We start from the raw sequence: 9,931 nt of genomic DNA, 5'->3' as shown, positions 1-9,931 counted from the left end.
AAGTAAATTAATATTACTATTTTAATAATTAGATTTAATAATATAATAATATTTAGTAATAAAAATAATGATTGGGTTGGACCGCGAAAATTACATCATAAACCGTCTTGACGCGATTTGATTGGTTTATGGGCTAAAAAAGTTGGTTTATTTGTACTTTGACCGAAACCATGTTCCTCCTAATAATAATAGTAGTAATAATGAGTAAAGCAATAATAAACAAAATAATATATAGAAACAACAACAATAATAATAATAATACATAATAGTAATGATATATATTTAAATAATAATAAGAGTAATTAGTAAAATAAATTATACCAACATAATATTAATATTTAACAAAGTGGTTATAAAAGAATGGAGCTGAATTGAACTGAACTGATTGGAGTTGAAATGAACTGAACTGAACTGAATTGAAAATAAGCTGGGGAGAACAGACCCTAAGTTGTACGATATCTTATTATTTATATTTTTTCCTTTTGTATTGTCCCTGTTCTTTCAAACGTCTCTTGATTCATCATTCAAAGACATCTACTATATTATAACTAATATGCTAAAATTTAAAATCCTTTAAATGGGATGACAACGATAAAAAAAATATAAAAATATTTTAGATTTTAGACCCGTGCTAATTGCAAGAAAAAAATTTATTTTTATAAATTTAAGATTTTAGAATGTTTTTCCTAAAACTATCTTGTGAATATTAGCTTGTGATTTAAAGTTTTATAACCGTGTATTGGAAATATTTTTAAACTGGCTTATGAGCCACGTGTTCTATGGTTGACGTAGTTAATGTCATGGTGGATCATGTGATTTACGATTTTATTTTTAAAAGAAAAAGTTGATTAAATCTTTGCTCCGCCTACTGCTTTTTCTTAAAGGCCTAGATAAAATCATAACTCAAAGTCTCAAACCACCACCGGCACTCAACGATACACCCGCTTTCGACAGTCCTACTCTTCCCCTTCCCCCCACCCCCCCTCTCTCTAGTTGCCCTCATGCAGCATCCTGTTTCACCGCCTCAGGCCACTATATTATCATTTTTATTTGCCTAAGTTAACAAATATTTATTTTGAGTTTTTTTACTGTTTAACTTATCTTTAAAAATATAGTTTGAAGATTTTTGCAACTTATCGTTCTTGTAGAAAAAAAGATAACATAGATTCTAAAGGTTGCTTTTCACCCCCTTCAATTTTATACTTACTTTATGGAATGAGAATGTAAAGAGAAAAAAGAAATAAAACATGAAATGTTGATACATAAATTTTCTGGAATGGGAAGATAATGAATCAACAAAATATGAATAATTCACCGAATAGTGCGGAGATTTATACAATTGTAATATCTGAATCAATGCCTTATATATAATGTGATAGCCCAAATTTCAAGCAATTTTTATTTTGGCTAATTGTATTTTATGAGATCAATAATGTGATAATATATATCTTTTTGAAATATTATGAGAAATACGGACTTCTTCTTAAATATAGATTTAGTTTTGCAATCATAGTCGTAATTATCTATGAAATGAGTTTTCTAAATTTGCTTAAAATTGTTTTGGGTTTTAATGATCCACTTTTTAAGTATTTGAGCTTAATAGGACCATATTATTAAACTACATCACTTTACTAAAGCCCAAACCCAATCCATGTTTTCGTTTACTAAATTCGGCCATTTGTTCTTTCTTACTCTCATTCGTGTCTTGAGCTGTCAAAAGTGCTAAGCTTAAACCCTTCTATATTTCCTAAACAAAAGTTAGAAATGCAAGTCTAACATTTAGATTAATTACCTAAATCACCTACCAACAGTGTTGGATCCAGGAATAACAATGATCAAAACCTAACATTACAATATTAAAATTCAGGATTAATGAAAAAAAAAGAAACTATTGTGATGAAATTTTTAATCAAATAATATAACTATATATGATATACATCGACTATAAAAAAACCTATATGATCCTGATTATTATTATATAGAATATATTTTGGGAAGCCGCTATCAAGTATAAGGATTCAATATTATAGACGTAGATGTGCATATAGGTGAGGTAATATTGTTGAATATAATGTCAAACAGTTCAAGTTTTCTAATAAAAGTTGCACCAAAATCTTTTTTTTTAAGTATTTTATGATATGACCAATAGCTTATACGACATTATTGACAACTTTTTGTATTGATTATCTCCTCTAACTTTTGTACATTATGACCAATAGCCAAAAAAAATTCATGAGAAACAACAAAATAAAAAACATGATGGGCACAACGATTTATACATATGATGTATTTGTGAAGCTCTAGAATTATTCGTTGAACATGAGTTTGCCACTTAGGATTTAGGATTTTACTTTAAATAATAGTATGGATCACAAAGAAGATTTATCCACTTTGTACCTAAATATAAGTTAGGGTTCAGAGATAAATATAATTATTTTATAACAAAAAGAAGATTCATCTACTATGTACCTAAATATATATTAGGGTCCAGGGATAACTATAATTATTTTAAAATAGCCCTAAATGTAAGAGTGTTACGTTTTCAATTTTGACCCTCACTTTTTTTTAATAAGAAATCGTGTCAATCTTCATGTTCATTTATCTTTTAGGATATTTATTTGAACCTAATTAATTGCCCAAACATGATCTCATATATTGTAATAGCCCTGGTTTTTAAGAGCGTTTATTTAAACGTTAATTATATTTATTAAATTAATTAGATTCCAAAAACTTTTATTTTATTTGAGTTGGAGTATGAATTATTTTTGTCGTGTTGTAATATATTATTATTTATTATATTATTATTATTATTATATATATTATTATTATTATTATTATTTATTATTAATTATTATTATTATTATTATTATATTATTATTATTATTATATTTTGGTTTGTGCATTAGTAGAGTGGTATTTGACAAAATAAGTCGGTTTTGTTTATTGTTTTGGTCTTATCCTTGCCGTTTACCAATTGGAAACCAAACCCTTATCATATTTCCTTTTGTCGGTTTAATGAATCATAAACCCCAAACTTCCAAACTCAAAACTAAATCCCTATCCTCTGTTCTTTTGCTCGACAAAACCGAAAACCCAAACCCCAACCCCATTCGTGTCTCTCTCCTCTGTTCGCCTGTTCTGTTCGCCGGCGTTCTTGTTGCTCGTCGGAGTTTGATCTCCGTTCGCCGACGCTATAATTCGAGTTTTCTCTCCTCCCTCGAAGCTCTCTCTCTCCTCGTCGTGCTTTTTGTTCGAGGTTGTGCTGCGCTCGCGACGGTGTTGTTCGGTGGTGCTCCGCCACCACCGCACGTTGTCGTGCTGGTGCTGGTTGTGGTCGTGGTGCCGTCACTGTTCGGTTTTTCCCTCCCCTGCTCGCGTAGCTGTTGTCGGTTGATTGCTGCTGCCGTTGTTGTTTGTCGCCGCTGTTATTGTGGCGGCGTTGGTGCCGTGTTGCTGCTGCACTCCTGCCGTCGTGGCGCTGGTGGTTGAGTTCTCCCCCCCTCTTGACGATACTAATCCTTTTAACCTCTATATATGATTGGGTTGATCTTATTTATAGTTTAGAATACAATTCGGTTAATGATTATGAATTGATGGTTGAGTGTGAGATGACTGTTGTTGAATTGTTTCTATTGGTTTGTGAAATACTTGTGATGTTTGTGTTGGTTGGCTTGTGAAATTCATGGATTAGGATGGTTGGTTATATGGTATGATTATAGTGATGTTGAATCAATCGTTGTGAATTGAAGGTTCAATATGAAAGTGTTGTCTTTGTTCATTCATGGTAAAATGTTTGTTCGTTGTGATTGGAAGCCCAAATTGAGGTAAGTCTTAGAGATGAGTGATCATCTTAAGTGTGGTTTTGATAATTTGGAGAAAGATGTCAACTTTAAGTCCTTAACTTAATTTAACGAAATCCTTAATTTAGTGAGATTAGTGGTTAACGTATAATTAATTGTAGATTGTGGCAATTTAGTTATTAATGATTAGTTTTATTAATATGGATTAGATAAAGATGTGTTAATAAAGTATTTTAATTTGATAACTATAAATGACATAAGATGATAAAGTCGGACTACTTGACTAGTGATTCACTAAAGTAAATAGTGTGTGTGTTTAACTACATAAATCAAAGTGAGTTAAGAATACCTTGAAGAAGTCCACTTAGATAATGAAATTGTTTTAATGTGATAAACTCGCTATGTATGACCATGAGTATGATTTGTACTTGTTTTTATTACTGATTGTGTTAATAAGAACTCAACTTGGATCATATTTAGTTACTTATAATTAACTATGATCGATGAAACTTTGAGTTGTGTGTTTTTGGTTAACTCTCGTTAGTTAATTTTAACTGAGAGACTTAGTAATATTGTTGTGGATATTTTGACATGATTAATTACTACTAGTTGTGGTCACATCTTATGTTGGTAATTGGAATTGAAAAGCATATATGTATTGTTTTGAATTATGTATTTATAAGAGTTAGACGATTATGGTTATCTACAGGGGAAATCACTAGGTTGGATACAATTTGCTAATTACTTTATAGTCTTGATTATTGGAGGATGATTTTGGAATGGACTATCATTCGGAATTATGAAGGAGATTGTAATGTTAGAATTGTTATACGATTGGTTAAGGATTTGATGCAAGATAGAAATCAGTCTATTGAGGTTTATTTACGAGTCGAGCTAGCTTATATTCTCAATATAATTGTTGGTAGCACAATTAGGTGCTTGATTTAGGTACGGTTGTGAGTTATGTTAGTTTGTTTAGTTATATAATTTGGAATTGTGATTATGAATTGGGATGCAAGTCGATGTAGCTAATATCATCGAAGTTATAGATAGTTAAGGATTAAGGAAATTAGAATGTTAAAGGTTGATCATTTGTGAATTGGGAATAAGTTACGATTACGTTTTTATAGTTTAGATTAGTCTAATTTTGGTCATTGATTATCAATGTTATTTTGAGGTGATTGATGGAGGATGGCAATGTAGACGTATATATATTCAAGATGACATGGGAAATCAAGTCATCATGCTTTGAGGTTTCGCATAATTGTTATAGAGTGGATGTAACCTTTATGTTCAGCAATATATATTTAAATCTCCTGTGTGGCTTATATGAATATTAGATATCATATATCGTTTATAGTAATGCCATGATTATAGATGCATCTCTATGAGTTAGTTGTGAATTGCTATTGGGTTATTATAAAAATATTCTTTTTGTTCACATTGGAGTTTTTCAAAAATACTATGTTTCTTAAAATATGATTTGGTATGATAATGAGGAAATGATTCAGATATGAGTTAAGACCAGATAAGGTCGAATATGGTGTTATGTTATGAGTATTGAGGATTAAAGTGTAAATCATTAAATATCTTATTTTATAAATATGAAAGTGAGGCATGAACAGGCACCCGAGTTAGGGCGGGTAGAGTCCCTAGCTGTTGCCTTCCAGGAGGGGTAATTCCTGGCGTTATAGGACATGTCCGGGTAAGTCTTGCAAGCATAACAATAAAAGGCTGGGTGACGACCCTCACTAGTTTGGAGACAGCTGGTACTGCGTGGTACTCCTCTCCACTCGCGTTCATGCCAAACGATCTGATTTTGGAAAAATATAGTAACTGAGTTGAAAGGTTTATGAAATGAGAAGATAGAAACGTGTCATTGTTGAGAGTTATCTTATTGAATTTTGTTACTATATGATTGATGAAGTATTATGGAACGTGGAATTTGGAAATGTAATATGTTTGTTCAACAAGAATATTTGCTAAGTATGCTATGATTGGTGTGATTGTTGAACTTATGTTGATTGTGTGAGAGTCGTTTTCAAGTAAAAACCACCAAAGCATGTGTTACTCTTGTTTACGGGTTAGTACTCAGCTTTGCTGATGTGTATATGTTTTGTCATTTCTGTGGCCTGTCACTTGGTGGGTGGCAGTATCTTAAATGTTTCAGGTTGAAGCCCGTGAGTATTCTTTTGCAAGTTGAAGCTAATACAAGTTGGAGCAGTATTATAGTTGCTATCGAAGTGAGGACGCTTGACTTTGTAATAGTTAATTGTTTATAATCTATATTTATTTCTACATTTAAGAGTCGCTAGTTAGTGCTCCTGATTCTCTATTGATTGCTGCTCCGCGAAAGCGTTGAGGTTGTTGAGCTTTGGGATTTGAATATATTTTATAAATTGAATTTGCAAACAGGTTTAAATCATTTTTCTCTTTAGCGTTGTCCTATTTTTCAAAGGAAACTCTGCCGGATTTTCTGTAGAAATTTATGAGAATAAAGTCTGAGAATCAGAGCGTAGTTATAATATTTAATTTATTTGAATAGAGCTGGGAATTGAGTTCCACACTCTCCGATATAGTTCGGTGAGTGTGATGGTAATAGTCCGAGTTACCTCGACTAGAGTCTCTTTCGCTGTGCTTAATCCTTTGTAAGCTGGTCAGGAAATTCGGGCTGTTACATATATTTTCAACAATTTAGTAATTAGATATTTGGGCCTACTGGATGTACACTATAGAAATATGTGGTTTAATAATTCTTGTCAAATAGCCAAATTAAAATTAAGCAAATAATAATGTATTCAACATTATTTTTCAGTTTAATTATTTAGAACATACATATAGATGTGATTTATTTTGTATGTTATTGAAAACATACATAAAAATAATAACATAACAATAGGAAATAACGCCACGAATGATAAGCAACCAAAATTTTGGTATTAATCAACCAAAAACAGAAAATCATGAGAAACTCTAAAAAAAACATGATAAGCACATTCTTCATCCCAATCAACATAGGTTATAAGCATATCCTACATGTGCTTCAAGTATTTTAGAAATATCTTTTGTCCTAACTCCATGTTATTAAAAAAAAAAACAGTTAAAAGTATTACAAAAACATCAAACGAATAAATCATGGATCTCTACATAATCGAGTACCTCAACATTTTTATTTAATAGAAAGCCAATTTGCTTGTCCCATAGAGTGACAGTTATGGATCCACTCTTGTCCTTAATTGTAACCTTCAATGATATGATGTAAAAAATTTAGATACAAAAATACGTTAGTGCACATATTAGTAAGTTATTATAAACGAACATTAACTTGTAATATAGGTATGTTTACCTTTTCTTTGGTGGCAAATTCTTATTGTGGCACATGTAGTAAGTATTATGTGGCCCCACGTAATTTAATAATGTATTACAAAAAACACGAATCAATCCATTTGATACTATCGATGTTTACATGGACTAATCAGCCAACGATTTGACAACATATTTCCTGCATTAATAGTATAAATATTGTTATACATATTAAAATATCATAAACATAATCACAATAAAAAAGATATTATATTGGAATTGCTGTAAATTAAACTTGACATACATGGTTCATGTTAATAAATTTATTATTGTTGTTCTCGTTGCATTAGATATCTTCAGTGTCATATTTAATGGGAAGGTGCTTCTTTTTATCCAATTGACTTTGTATCGGACAAAACGGTCAGTAAGAAACCTGTTACAACTTAATTTAAAAGATAAGTAAATGTAAACATTTAAAAGAACTTAGATACATATTGTAATTTCCTTACCAACGCATCATTCTTGTTGCTTTTTTACACCTTGGATTGCATGTTATACTTGTAGCACTTCTACAATGTAATGAAGATATACCTAATGTTATAAAAATATAGGGACATATAAAATAATGGGATCTTTAAAAATTATTTTCAACCAATTGACAAAAATATTTACAATGAATATTAATAGTGATATTTCATTATTATAATTCCTTGTGACAACTAATCCACAAATAAGGCAACTGATTGAATCTTTAAGGTTGTCCAATGCATTGGGACCAAATATAAAATGGCTTGAGATAGTCAGTATAACTACCATGCAACTAATTCATATTACATGAAAATCATTATTTTACATAAAAAAAAAAAAAGAATAGATCCAATAAACATATTGTGATAAGTAAAAAAATGTTACCTTCTATCAATTAGTACAATATTTTGTAGGTATGTCACTCCATCTTTGGCCAAGGTGATAGAACTCGCATATACAATGATACCAATTATACCTAGCATTAATAAAAAAATTAAGCTAATTAATTATATTAATGCATTTAAAGTAGAATAATGATACCACTGATATCGTAATAGTTACTTACTTATAAGCATGTCTTCAACATCTGTAAGGTTGTTAATTTTGCGAAGGCTAATGACTCTTTTGGATGTAGGGAGTCTTTGATTGCTTGCTTTCATTTTTGAACTATAAAATAATTAGGATTTTATGTTTGACACTCTCCTTAAAAAATAAGGTGATAGATATGGACTATGTAGTGGTGATTATATTTGCATAGATCAAGTAATTTTAATGGGTAGATTAATTAAATTATAAATTTATCGAATTTAGAGGATTTTAATTGATGCATTAAAAAAAATAGCATTTAAAAAATATCTAGATTAAAGTGGCAATTAAAAATAGTACTAAAAATTTACCAAACTTGTCAATGATCATGAAACTAATTAGGCATAATTTGGTGAGATTTGCACGACAATTATATAGTGAGTTCAATGCCCATAGCAACCATGTTGCCACTTGTCCAAGAAATATGTTGTGCTGACGTGACATAAAATTCATTTGCACTTGACATGTGGACGGAAGAAATGTGGACATGACACGTAGGCAAATTTTTCTAGGTTTATATATATATATAATAATATATATATAATATATATATATATATAATATATATATATATATATATATATATATATATATAGATCCTAAGCTATGTAAATACTACTTGAAACTTTAACCACTACTCCAACCTTTATCATATTAAAATACCTAATTAGTATTTTCACTCAGTCAAAACACCAAAATTTAATCCAAAAGTTATTATTATCGAACCACCAAAATGCAAAGTCAAAACCAGGATCTACTGCACCGACGACTCGTGACTTTGCGCCGGTTATGGGTTAGAATGGCCCAAAATTTTTTGGCCCAACTTAAGAAAAAACTACTCTACAAGAAAAAGTCCCATTAGCGATGGTTTTTTGGGAGACCAAACAAAATTCATTTGCTAAATAACTATGAATCTGATGTCCGTCGCTAAGGAGATACTGATAAAAATTTTAGTCACGGATTAGCTACTAACATAAATTCAATTGCAAATATTAGTCACAAATCCGCTACTCAAAATTGACCAGCTACTGGAAATTATCATGTCCCTAAATTGATACTAACACAATTTCAGTCGCAAATGTCAGTTATAAATTAACTACTGAAAAATGATCGGTCACTAACTAGCCACTGAAAATTATTTAGTCCCTAAAATGATGCTAACTCAATTTTCAATCGCAAATGTTTCATTGCAAATTAACTACCAAAAAATTCGTCAATTAACAACTAAAAGTTCTTCCGTCATTATCCATAGGGGAAATTGTTAGAAACTACCTATTAAAGACACTTTTTTAAAAAAAACTACCTTATATCATGTTTATTTTACAAACTATCTTATAAGTGAAAAAACTTTAAAAAGCACTACCAAATTTAGAATTTACTAACCATGGTTAACTATTTCATCCAATTATCACTCTAATATAAGATTACTAAAATACCCCTAAATTACCCAACCCCTCTTTGTTAATTTCCCTCACAATAGCGTTTAACTATTGAATACCCCTTAAATCGTTTGTGTAATTTCTTCTCCCAACCTTTTACTTCACCAATTAATTCTTCATTATTATGAGTAGCAAAAGCAGATAGAAATTGGGTTTTATTTGGGTCATGAATTGATGTCGTTGATGATGATGAAGAATATGGTTTGATGATGGTGCAAAGCTTACTCTATTAGACACTTTTACTATTGGTTTGTTTTTGGGAATGACTTTTGAGGA

This window comes from Beta vulgaris, chromosome 1 (genome assembly GCF_026745355.1).
Source record: "Beta vulgaris subsp. vulgaris cultivar EL10 chromosome 1, EL10.2, whole genome shotgun sequence".
NCBI lineage: Eukaryota > Viridiplantae > Streptophyta > Magnoliopsida > Caryophyllales > Amaranthaceae > Beta > Beta vulgaris.
The sequence above is the reverse complement of the archived record's forward strand: the minus strand, read 5'-3'. Positions refer to the sequence as shown.